Below are 12,955 nucleotides of genomic sequence, written 5' to 3'. Positions count from 1 at the left end.
CAGAGTGACGATCCACAGGATCGGAGGCAAACAAGCCTCAAAGGACTAGTTTAGACCAATACATGTGAAGATGAGGAGTAGTTGTGGTTTCTTTGTCAAGCAGAAAACTTGTAATCCTTTGACCCTCAAGTCTCGGTGTGAGCTCGAGGTTGGTGTATATTTTTTATGTTCTTAATACTATCTACTCACAATTGTGAGTTTTGCAAAAAAAAAAAAAAAGAATGCTTGTTTCTTGCATCACAAATTCATCCGCCGAGAATAAAATTTACATCTTCGCAGCTAACTTTCAATAAATATCTCTCTCTCTCTCTCCTCCCCCCCCCCCCCCCCCCCCCCCCCCCCCCCCCCCCCCAAATCAATCAAAATGGTTCTCTCCCTCTCAATCAAAATGGTCACGTGATGATTGGTTGGTCTGCAGACCAGGAGCAAAGAATAAGGTGGACGACGCCAGGGAGAACGAGCTTACAATAATTCTCCCGTGACTGTCTCCACCACGAACCAGAGAAGAGGATCGTGCAATGCCTTATTGCTTGCTGGTTGGCATTTTTCAATCCAACGCTCTATTACAGGCAGTTAAAGGTAATCTTTCGTTCAGCCCCATAGCCAGGATATGTTGAATTTGAAGGCCCTTGGCTTTCTGTTGCTTGTGTACTGTTTTCACATGCCCTTTTTGATTGCCTTGAGAGCTTTGAAGGACTGTGGAATAAATCTTCCTGTCTTCTTTGTGCCGTCTGCTGTCAAGGAACCCATTTCTGCACCTGTCCCCACGATCGGCCTCTTTGCAACATGCCCTACTTGATGCTGTCCTCCATGCCTATACAGACAAGCAAGGTCAAGAATTCAGCAGGGCTGAAAGCACAAAAAAATCAGCAGACATATCATATTAAATGCAGCAGAACCTTTTATCTGAGTCTTGTCTTCTTTTGCCAAAGCTCGCTTGGGATGCCCGGACGTCAGAATTTAGTTGGGGTACAGCTCTACGTCTTGATTCAGCCTCTGAGCGACTATCACTTGCATTCTGCTCTTCCATGTCTTCTTCCCCACGCACATGTCCAGAAGATCTATCCTCGCTGTCAGCTGTTTCAAGAGCGAATAAGACCGGCTGATAGTTTCTTACAGCTGTAGCCAACGAGTTTGTATTGGCTACATCATGCAAGATGAGTGGTGAAGGATTGCCACCATGATCATCCAGGATGCTACTCTCTATGCCGTCATATCTATTGTTTGGCATAGGGGAGGCTCGAGCTTCTTCATGTGAAGCTCTTGCCTTCTTTGCACTACTGTTGTTACCACCAGCCTGTTGTAAGCCACCAAGAGACGTCATGTCAGGATGAACGGTTGGGGAAGATGCATTTTGGTATGCTCTTCGTTTGAGACGGTCCTCTTCGAGCCTAGACAAGGCGAATGGAGAATCTTGGTGTGCAGAGTTAGTCTTGAAATGCGTTGGTGTGGACTTTTGCATCATGTGTCGATTCTGCCAGTTAAACAACTCTACGATGAGAAACAAGGGAAATAGCCCCTTCATGATTAGTGAAAAGAAACAAGGGACATGGCCACTTATGATTGTACCTCCATGTTTCTGACTTCCTCCAAAGGTGACCTTAGATTTCCATGTCCAGGTATTCCAGTATGAATCGGAGATATACCCGGCTTCACTCTTCGCCTCTCTTGCAAATGTTCAGTGTTTTTCGTTTGAAGCTCCTTCTGGCATTGTTCCAGCTCCTCCTCTTTCCTGGACAAGGTGTCCCTTAAAAAGGTTACCTGAAACCAAGAGCAGACTTTAATACACAAGCTGCATGAAAATGCTTAGGGGGACTGGCGGCAAATAATCAAGACAGTTTTCAACCTGATCCCTAAGATCCTTGACTTCACCACTTTCTTTGTTAGATTGAGCTGCACCAAGCTCTACTGTTGCCACTCTTTCAGCAAACTTCAGCGTGCTGATGGTTTCCCCATGTGAATCCTCATCAGGACTCACATGGACAAACATAAGGGTCTTTGCTTGTCCACCTGGAATGGCACATTTAGCGCACAGCTTTCAGAACATCCACATACTAAGACATCAGTATCCCAAGGAGCACTACATGTAATGTACCTAAAGAGTCTTGTAGAAGCTGAGTTAGCTTGCTGTTTCTGTATGGAATGTGCGGAGACTTCTGAGCAAGTGCCGCTATCACATCACCTAATGCGGACAAGGATTTGTTTATATGCTGGGCTTCTTTGAGTCTGTCTCCTGTAACTTCAGACTTGTCGACCCTTTCACTCCCAGCAAGGTCCACCAAGTGAAGGGATCCACGTAGTATGTCCCTTGATGCGAGTTCCATGCCCTTGACATGAACAGTCAACACACTGCAAAACTTCATGCCTCAGAGACGCATTGCTGATTACCATCAGTAGAAAGTAAATATGGAGGCACAAGCACACCTGTGAGATCGGCTACTCCTTTCGTTCATAGCTGTGGATCCAACAGCCCGATTTTTCTGGCCTAGGTTCATCAGATCCAGAACATCTTCAATGGAGTTGACAGGCAGCAAGTTGGCATCAGGAACATTAAGCCCATTCTGCTGGGAATTATTTCGAATTTCTAATGTGTTATAAAGTTAAGGAAACTCGCATGCTGTTCCTAACAGACAAGTGCATGGACACGATGTGGCCATCTGCGAAATCAAAGGATATTTTTTAACGATTCCATCTGTGCAAAGAAGATCCCGAACTTGCTCATTGTATATCTCCATCATTTGCACTGCCACTTCATACTTGATCAAGTCTTGTCGATGCTGCGAAATTTTGAACAGATCATGCAAAGCGCGAAAGTTGACACCCCAGTCCACAGGTGATGGGTTATTGGGTCCAGTCTGGAGCAGATTAATTCAAGGCAATTACAGAATATCCCATGGATGCTTCAGACATATCCATACATATGAACACTTAATACCATTGTGTATGTTTTTCCTGAACCAGTCTGACCATATGCAAAAATGCACACATTGAAGCCGTCCAATACAGATCTGATTAATGGTTGAGTGTCTAAAAAGACCTCCTCTGGAAAGAAACAAGATATGAGCTTTCATCATATGGCTGCCCAGAGAAACAAATACTCTCTTCAGAAGATACAAATTCTCACCCTGAGTTGCAGAGGGTCCGAACACTTTATTGAAAGCAAATGATTTGCGGTGTTCTTTTCCTTGTTTTGTTGGATTGGCAATCATGATAGACCCCTTGCCGCCAACCAAGTCCACTATGGTTTTTGTGTTACTCTGATTGGGTAGGAAAGGTCTTACTCTACAGTACACCCTGATGTTTCCTGGAAACAAGGTGAGGGTTAGCGAGCTGTAATTTTGGAAACACAAGTAAGGTGAAATCAAGTTTCAGGCCACTTTATGACAACATGGATTCATTTGTTACCATTAACCACACAGAGTTTCAACCTTTCAGATCTTGTACTTGATTATACAGCTCCCTATTTTCAGCTGCAACTTTGTGGTATTCGGCAGCTGCTCGATTGAGTTCATGCAGCTTCAGACCTGACCGAATGAATCAAGAAAGTTAGAGATGTCCTGTTAAATTTGTATTCACGTCTTTAATCAGTTGAACCATACCTAAGGCTTCCATTTCTTTCTCCCAAGTGGACTTGAAAGATTGAAACTGAACTCTGGTAGTTTCCAATACACTCTTCACTTCCTGTATAACTCCACACGATCAATATGCCCTTCTCGGGGGGGGATGGGATGGGATCATTTACCATATATGTAAAATTACAGATTGAATAGAAAAAGGGTGTGTCATAATCATGAAAAATTTACAGACAAGGGATTTCTATAATATTCCTTGAACGCACGTGATATAGTAGTTTTACATAGAGTGAACACCCCAAGCGACTTGGTACCTTCAGTTCCTTGTTTTGTTGCTCCACCTTGTGGCCATATTGTTGATCTGAGCATTTGGCCTCACCGATCTCTTGAGGACCATGTGACAAGTTCTGCATTGACATGCTTCTAATGATGCACTTTTTCTATAAGATTCTGAAGTGACAATATGGGCATGACAAAACATACTACCTGTCCCATTGGGCCCTGCAGGGTCTGTTGCTGATATTCTTCTATCACCTTCTTCAACATGCACTCAACCAGCTGCAAACGGGACCAGATCTACAGATTAAATTTCAGCAACACACAATGATAGTATGAACAAGGTTCATGCACTTACCATCGCTACTTCTTCTGGGTTCTTGTCATGCAACACCGCCAACACCATGTTCAGAAGGGCCTCCCGGGGCATATCCTGTATGACATAGTGAAGGTCTCTTAGCTGATATAAGGGAGTAGGGTAAACTGTTGAGTATTGTAATTCCAAGAATTTGCTATAGCTTACTGCATCCGGTGCTTCAAGCATTGATGTTTGATCAGAGTTGTCGCTCCTTTCCATGAATGTCTCCACAAACTTTTTGCACACATGCTGTACCCATGCGACGCCAGAATCTAGAAAGGAATTTGTGTACTTAAATCCAAGTGCTTATACTGGAAACATAACTCACTCCAAAAAGGAAAGAAAGATTATGCTAACCTACCAGAATTGGAACATCCATTTTCCAATTCCTCCATAAAATCCTTGTTCTTAGATGTAGAAAGAGCAAATGCATCAGATGTTCTGCCAGATCCAAGCCAAGAACAAGCAAGACGGGTCCTCAACATGGGTGTCTTTGAGGAGCCAGGAGTTTTGAAGGTTGCCCCGAGCTTCCAACATCCTTGTCCTCCAGCCTGTTGCCACTCATAATAAGCTTTGATTGACAGAAGGCAATCCACGATCTTGGATGATCCACCCGTCTGCAACCCTCCCTGCATTTAGTAGTAGATGTGGTAAAATACTAAGAACCCTGGTAAGCTTCTAAGATTTGAAGCCAAAATCTGCAGAAATGGTTTCAAGCAATGACCTTTTCTAGATCTGAAGCGTCAAATGATGGCAACTTCAAATCGTCCACAGCTACGAGGAAATTACGCACATTTTCAAAATATTGAAAGGCTGAGAGTGCCACTCCCTCTGGGGGAGCAGAAAGAACAGAGTGGTCCACAATCTGAAGAACATATTAATTCACTGTTTAAGGAACATTCACTTCAGTGGCTACAGATTTCAACAAAATTTGCAGTGTCCGATCATGTACCTTGGGTACTGCTCCTGGATTAACCTTGTTTATAAGGTTGCATAGTACGAGGCCATTTTGTAAACACGATCTAAGATCTTCTTCTGAGGGTTCCATGGAGAGATCCAGGGGGCCAACCATGTGTTGTAACCATGAAGCAGCTTGATATCTTCTCTCAGCTGTAACATGTAGATAATGTAGAAGTAAGCAATGCATTGAAGGAAAAGACCAATATAAAAACACACATGATTGGCGCACATGCACATACATGAACACACACACGAGCATGTACTGCATGTTGAAAAAATAGTGAACGACCGACTTTCTCTGGACTAAATCATGTACGCATCAATTGTCCATACTTCAGCCCAGCTCTTCATTAACAACATTTGAGCTGGATAATTTTTTGCCTCATAGGACTGCATTCAATTATACAACTCTAATTCTTCTGCTAACAAATGGATAGACCATTATCAATCTGGTGCACCAGCCTGAATTTTAGGTATAAAGGTATTGAAATATGTAGCATGTCAATGACAGCAACTAAAAAGTGCATCATTCCAGCCAGCGATCAAGGTAGCTCATACCTGCTTCAGTTGCCTTCCGAGAAGCCAAGTGGGTGTCACTCACACGACCACCTGGGGTTTGAAGTTCGTCCCTGCATGCCTCGGATGACGCTTCGAGCTCCCTGCAAGCTGTTCCATGGCTCTTCAAGGCGCGATTATACTGGGGGGTTCCTCCAACAGGGGTCTGGGGCTTCGGAGTATTTACGGAAGCTGTGGGCACATTGAGGTTTGTATTGATGGGTTCGCTGAGCCTGCATTCTTGAAGCATTTTACCGAGCTGAATCTACGAAGAAGATCGATGAAGCTCTCGCTGGATTGGAACTTGGAGAGCCGCTGTGTGTGTGTGTGTGTGTGTGTGTGTGTGTGTGTGAGAGAGAGAGAGAGAGAGAGAGAGAGAGAGAGAGACCGTTCTTTGAGCTGGAATGAGAGCGAAGCACCGCGCGGAAGCAAAGAGCTTCTCAACTGTCCACGTCATTTCTCCAAACGGTCACAGGCGATCCCTTTTTGAAATTCGAGCTCCAGTCCTAAATCTACACATTGCAATTGGCAATGTCCCCCAATACTGCAAAGACTCACGACTAAATAACACGGCGGGCCTCAGGGCTAGAAAAATACATTTTTCCTAATCAAAGGCTGGGTTCAGACTGAACCGGCGGAAGAAATTTACTTTCCTAAATGTGCCGCCGCCTAGTGTGACCAGTGTGGAGGAGGAAAAGTGAAAAAATGAAGGGGGTTGAGAGAGGCCATCAACTCTTCCGAGGGGACGGTTGGGGGGGGGGGTGGGCGGGGGGGGGGGGGGGGGGGGGGGGGGGGGGAAATGGAAGGCCTGGAGGAAGAGTGCCTGAACTTCAACCAATTAAATTTGCCATGGAGGAAGAACGCCCCTTTGCTTTTTTCTTTCGCCGCCTAGTCTGAAAATAAGGGCAAACTTGAAATTCTCCCCGTTTTCAAGTCAAAATTTGAAGCTTTTGCCAGTAATTACACTAAAACTTTGTGAAAGTTTCCCAGTTTTCTTCAAGGTAAGCTCAAAATCTAACCGGGATTTTAGGATTTTAGCCGGTTAAAATACACTAGACCCCAGTTTTTTTCTAGCACGTTACATGGGTCCTTGAGGGAATGCCAAGTCATGGGATCAAGGGCAAGGAAGCGGGACGTGAAGAGAGAGGGAATCTTGGTGCTCCACATCATCATAAAATGTAAACTCACACAGGATTAGTAAACTCGGATAGGCTTGCTAATGTGGCACCTGTTTATGGGGTGGTGGGGCTGACTGGGCAGAATCTGGGGGGGGGGGGGGGGGGGGGGCAATTTGGATTTGATTTGGCGGGGGCATAATAGGAGGGTGTGCCTAGCCATGCCACATGACTAAGTTGCATGGAATCTTAAATGACCCCAACTTGAGGGATCAATGGAAGGGGGCGAATCTCGAGGGCAACGAACGACAATCAAAAAGTTAACGACAAACGCACGGATCTAGAATTTGAACTCGAGCGGCTCCCGAGGAAAGGCTCATGCCCTATCCACACTCACGTGTGCATTTTAATTGTCCAAATGAGGAAAATAAGCTAAACAAAAATATTGAAAAGTAAATTCGGACCTGAAAAGTAAACTCAGACACATCTAACGGCTGAGTGTGTTTTTTAGTTTCATGTCTCACTTCCCTCCCGTCGATCCCACTATGCACACTTCCTTCAATATCCCGTGTTACTTAGTCCGGAGGCTCGCCATGTAAGAGGGGGGCATGTGAGCGCCCTGCATGCAAAATCTTACAGAGAGGGGCTGGTTTGCAGGATTGCCAAGCTATTGGTAATGAGGCATTGCAGACAAGCGGGGGTGATGTGAGTGTTGGGGTAAGCCTTAGCTTACACTCGTAGCGTGAACACTCCCTAAAAAGCCAAGCATGCACCATAAAGTGCATAATCACATTTTTATATGGAACCTACTAAGCCTCACACATGCCTCTTTTCTTATACCCACATGAGACAAAATAGTCATATGCTATTAACATGCCTCTTTTCCTATACCACATGAGACAAAATAGTCATATGCTATTAGGCCTAGCCCACATGCTATTTGGCCTTTTAATCACATGAGGAATAAAGAAAGAAATCTACCTACATGCTACAATAAGCTCTATATAAAGAGCCCTCTTGTGTACATTTCACGTTTTGTATGATAAATATGAGAAGCATATATGTATATATATATATATATATATATATATATATATATATATGATGTAATTGTCCACTTTTGTTGTCTACACTTGATTAAGTTATCTCTCCATGTTTTGTGGAGCAGGTTAGTGAGCAGCACGATCTTGTGAAGTGTTGCAACCCCAATGGTACCAAGAAGGAGAGAAAAATAGGCTTGCTGCAAGAAAAAGGCTAGGAGCGGCAAACAACTCCTTGATGAGGAGGTAGGTGACACCAAGTTGAAGTAGGACCAGCCAAGTAATACAAAAATGAAAGCAGGCCAGCCAGTTGTATGCAAAGAAGATGACAAGGAGATTGAGGGTAGTAGCATGTAGTTCATGTTGTCTGTGTTGATGCCATATGTGGAGGTGTTCTTGCCTAATGGGAAGCTTGCCCCAATGAATGCCTTGGATGGTTTCGCTTTGAGTTGGTGAGGTGGTGAATGGAGAGACATCTCAAGATGGAGCATGGCGTTGACACTCACATCCTGGTATGAAAGTCGCGTCGCCCCTCCCAGGCTGATTTGCACTCAAGAGCCAAGGCACCAAGGGCAAAGAGTAGAGAAAGCTAAATGGCACAAGTTGGCAAAGAAGTGATTCGAGGACAAAGAGAGGAAGTTCGCAATAAATGTAAAAAATATTGAGGATCTTTCTTCTTCAAGCAACTGAGAAATAAGACAAGCTCAAACCCGAGTTTAGAAGTGTGCCAAAGAAGCAATTTATGGAGAGTATTGTGAAGGAGGGCATGAACGCCTACCATGCATCAGCTCAATTGCACCTTGCACACATTCAAAAAAGTATCGATGAAGGTTATGATGAGCATTAAGTTGGGTAATTGGTTAAGTGACTTCTTGGCATGCTTATGGATGCTACAATTTACATTCTTTGTATGTTTGAAGTGAGCATGTTCAAATTCTTTCTATGCTTATGACTGCTACAATTTAACTTACATTTCTTGTATGATTTGAAGCTTCATGAAGCATGGAAGTTGGCTGTAGCTTTCATGGACACTAGCTTTCTTTGCATGAAGGTCTTTCCTTGCACTTGTTTGTTACAGTGGGCATGTTTTACCCACCCACCATTGTCCAAGTTTTGCTCAGCTTGCTTGTGAGAATGCTTAAGTTACTTCTATGCTTACATTCCTTGCATGTTTTGAAGCTTCATGAAGCATGTGAGCAAGTTATAGGTTTCATGGCCGTTGTCTTTATTTGTATGAAGGTCTTTCCTTGCCCTTGTTTGATGCCATGGGTCCATATTACCCACCATTGACCAAGTTTGCCTCCACATGCTTGTGAGCATGTTTAGGCTCCTATCTGTACGGTTGCTACAACTTAACTTTCATTCCTTGTATGTTTTGAGGCTTTGTGAAGCATGTAAGCAAGATGTAGGTTTCATGGTCATTGTCTTTCTTTGCATGAAGGTCTTTGTTCACCTTAGTTTGCTGCAATGGGCCTATTTTACCCAGCATTGTCAAAGTTTGCCCCCACATGCTTTTATGGTTTGTATTATTTAGTTTGGATTCGCTATATGCATAAAAGTTCCTACTGTTTAGGGTATGTCTTGAAGCTTCATCATGTGAGTTGGTCGTATGTTTCATGGTCAATGTCTTGTTTATGTGAAGGTCTTTCTTTGTACTTGTTTGCTACCATGGGCTCATTTCACACATTGTTGTCCAAGTTTGCAACGTACTTTTGTCCTTGCTTGCCACTATGGTTACACAAGAGTATTCTTTATTTATTACTTGTTACCATGGTAGTTTTTCCTTATTGTTACCATGGTTGTCAGTTTATGTGGAGTTATCCTAGTTCGTTCTCATTTGTCTCCTGGTTGATAGATGGTCCTAGTTTGCTCATGTTTGATTTTCTTTGCAATGATCATATTTTGTCTTTAGCCCTATTCTGCTTATATTTGATCTTGTTTGGCATGGACCTAGCTTATCCTACTCTAGTGCTCTTTGTGTGTCGCCTTGGTTCAAGTATACTCAGAGTTGTCCTTGTTTATATATGTTTGTCCTAGGTTCTAGTTTACCAAGCTTCACCCTTTTTTCCATGAGGATGGGGACCTCGTTGACCATGAAACCTACAACTCGATAGCCATGAAACCTACAAACCACAAGGACAAACTAACATGGAAAGAGTAAAAGAGTTCTCGAGTGAAACTAGGCCCATGCGAGGACATTGGAACCTACAACCCAAAGGTCCCCATGACAAAAGGGGTGAAGCTTGTTAAACTAGGACCTAGGATAATTGAGGACGAGGGTAGATAATCGTAGGCAACTCCAAGTATACTTGAACCATGGCAGCACCCATTGGACCCTAAGGATAAGCTAGGTTCGTTCCAAACTAGGCCCATGTGAGGACATTGGAACCTACAACCCAAAGGTCCATGTGACAAAATGGGCAAAGCTTGGTAAACTAGAACCTAGGATAATCGAGGACGAGTGTAGATAAACAAGGGCAAATCTAAGTATACTTGAACCATGGCGACACACAAAGACCATTGGACCCTAAGGATAAGCTAGGTCTATCCCAAACAAAGCCAAGCAGACTAGAACTTTAGGCAAAATAGGACCATTGCAGGGAAAATCAAACATGACTTACTTGGACCACGTCTTCTATTGTGTTAACAACCAGGTGACAAACTATTACAACTCTAGGCAAACTATCAACCATGGTAACAGCAAGGGCGAACTACCATGGCAAGTAACAAGTAAAAGAGTTCTGGGGTGAAAGTAGGCCCATGCGAGGATACTGGAACCTACAATCCAAAGGTCCCCATGACAAAAAGGACGAAGCTTGGTAAACTAGGACCTAGGATAATCAAGGACAAGCATAGATAAACTAGGTCCATGCGAGGATAGTGGAACCTACAACCCAAAGGCACCCGTGAGACAAATTTTGGTAAACTAGGACCTAAGATAATCAAGGATGAGCAAAGAATCAACAATAACAAGGTTCTAAATCGATTATGAGGAGATAGAAATGGAGGAAGAGGTAGAAGTCTCTACAGATGGGGAGGGAGATGATGCAAAAGAGGACGAGGTTGAAGCAGGACCTCAAGAAAATCCATTTGATGCAGGTGGTCTCACTCGGGAGGCAGAGATTGACCTACTCAAGGAGAGTCTTCTAGCCTATCCACAAGATCCACGCTACACCAAACACTTCAAGCTGAACCTCATGATTACATTTCTCAAGCACTAGAAAGGGTTTGTCCATCTTATGACCAAGCCAAAGTCAAAGATCAATAAAGTGAAGGCTTCTAACAACAAGGGCTCTACTGCCATTAGCCCACAGCACCTTCAACAACATGTGTAGGAGAAGTTGGCCCTTAGATACAACAATGGCAATAGATGCAAGGTATGAAACAGGTGAGTTCTTTTCCAAGCTTTCTAGGAAGAGAACGCACATTTTTAGAGATGGTGGATATGCAACATGTGAGTTCTTTTCCAAGATTTATGGGAAGAGAACTCACATTTTCAGAGATGGCTAGCACAAGGAATGGCCTTTTGGGGCCAATACTTCTTGGGCAAAGTTTGATGCTTTTCATGGACCTGAGGATGAGAAGAAGGCTCTTTCTTTCATCCACAACAGTTTCATACAACTTTCTCGGGGGGAAACTTCATGAAATCCTCTAAGATTAGGAAGGCTGCCTCTTTTATAAAGAAAAATGCTCATTTTTTGTGGTGACGAGCTGATTTCAACCTACAACCCGATGGACATGAAACCTACAACTCAAAGTTCCCTATGGCAAAAAGGGTGGCGCTTGGTAAATGAGGATAAGTATAAATGAACAAGGACAACTCTAAGTTCCCTATGGCAAAAAGGGTGGCGCTTGGTAAATGAGGATAAGTATAAATGAACAAGGACAACTCAAAGTTCCCTATGGCAAAAAGGGTGGCGCTTGATAAATGAGGATAAGTATAAATGAACAAGGACAACTCTAAGTAGAACCACGACTCAACTATTTCAACCTACACCCCGATGACCTTTGGGTTGTAGGTTTCATGGCCATCAAGTTGTAGGTTTCATGGTCACTAAGGTCCCCATGCCAAAAAGGGTGAATCTCGGTAAACTAGAACCTAGGACAATCAAGGACAAGGACAACTCTGAGTATACTTGAGCCATGGTACTACACAAAGACCACTAGAACATGATAAGCTAGATCCATGCCAAACAAGATCAAATGTAGTTGCTTCCCTACCCTTGATCACATTGCTTGGCCTTCCCTCAAGACCCTCTATTCTTTTGTTATGAGGATAAGTATAAAAGAACAAGGACAACTCTAAGTATACTTGAACCATGACGCGTTTACCATGGTTGATAGTTTGTCTAAGTTGAGGACACAATAGGAGATCTGGTCCAAGTAAATCATGTTTGTCAATGATCCTAGCTTATCCTCGGGGTCCAATGGTCTTTGGGTGCTACCATGGTTCATGTATACTTAGAGTTTCCCTTGGTTATCTACGCTCATCCTTGATTATCCTAAGTCCTAGTTTACCAAGCTTAGCCCTTGTTTCGAGGGGAGGAAAGTGAGACACAAAATAAAAAAGGCACTCAATACTTTTTAGGTTCGTGTTTACTTTTCAGCATTTTTGTTTAGCTTATATATATGTGTTTTCCCCTTTGGATAGACAAATGCTCACACGTGTGTGGATAGGGCATGAACCTCTCGCCGCGTGGCCACCCTGGTTTGAATCACAAATCCATGAGTCTGAGTTGAATTTTTTATTATCGCCCGTCACCCTCGAGGTTCCCCCGTCCATCCCACCGCTCGGGGTCATTTAAGAACTCATGCCACTTAGTAAGAATGGAGGGTGGTCTTTGGGTGCGGCTATGGTTCAACTATACTTAAAGCTTCCCTTGCTTATTTATGCTTGTCCTTGATTATCCTAGTTCCTAGTTTACCAATCTTACTAAAATTGACCCCACAGTTCGGGGTCTTTTAAGACCATGTGCCAATGTCGTCCTTCATTATCCTAGCTAGGTCCTAGTTTACCAATCCTACAAAATTTGATCCCACCATTCGGGGTCTTTTAAGACCCTGTGCCAATGTCGTTTC

At 43.5% G+C, this 12,955-nt stretch overlaps 1 pseudogene across 1 annotated transcript; it reads right to left on the bottom strand.

Moving 5' to 3' along the window:
- Positions 1-354: 354 nt before the first annotated feature.
- Positions 355-6,227, bottom strand: LOC147448367 (kinesin-like protein KIN-14Q; annotated as a pseudogene). The gene is made up of 18 exons (XR_015189337.1): positions 5,725-6,227; positions 5,159-5,316; positions 4,931-5,071; positions 4,568-4,835; positions 4,372-4,478; positions 4,207-4,281; positions 4,059-4,130; positions 3,887-3,979; positions 3,600-3,681; positions 3,429-3,524; positions 3,125-3,304; positions 2,936-3,042; positions 2,425-2,855; positions 2,096-2,349; positions 1,847-2,010; positions 1,570-1,761; positions 900-1,474; positions 355-814 (listed from the first exon to the last, which is right to left on the bottom strand). The product of XR_015189337.1 is annotated as a kinesin-like protein KIN-14Q (transcript).
- Between the last annotated feature and the right edge of the window lie 6,728 nt (positions 6,228-12,955).

This window comes from Adiantum capillus-veneris, chromosome 10 (genome assembly GCF_014529385.1).
Source record: "Adiantum capillus-veneris isolate H3 chromosome 10, ASM1452938v2, whole genome shotgun sequence".
In the NCBI taxonomy this organism is placed as follows: Eukaryota; Viridiplantae; Streptophyta; class Polypodiopsida; order Polypodiales; family Pteridaceae; genus Adiantum; species Adiantum capillus-veneris.
Note: the sequence above shows the minus strand (reverse complement) of the source record. Positions and strands in the feature narration are given on the sequence as shown.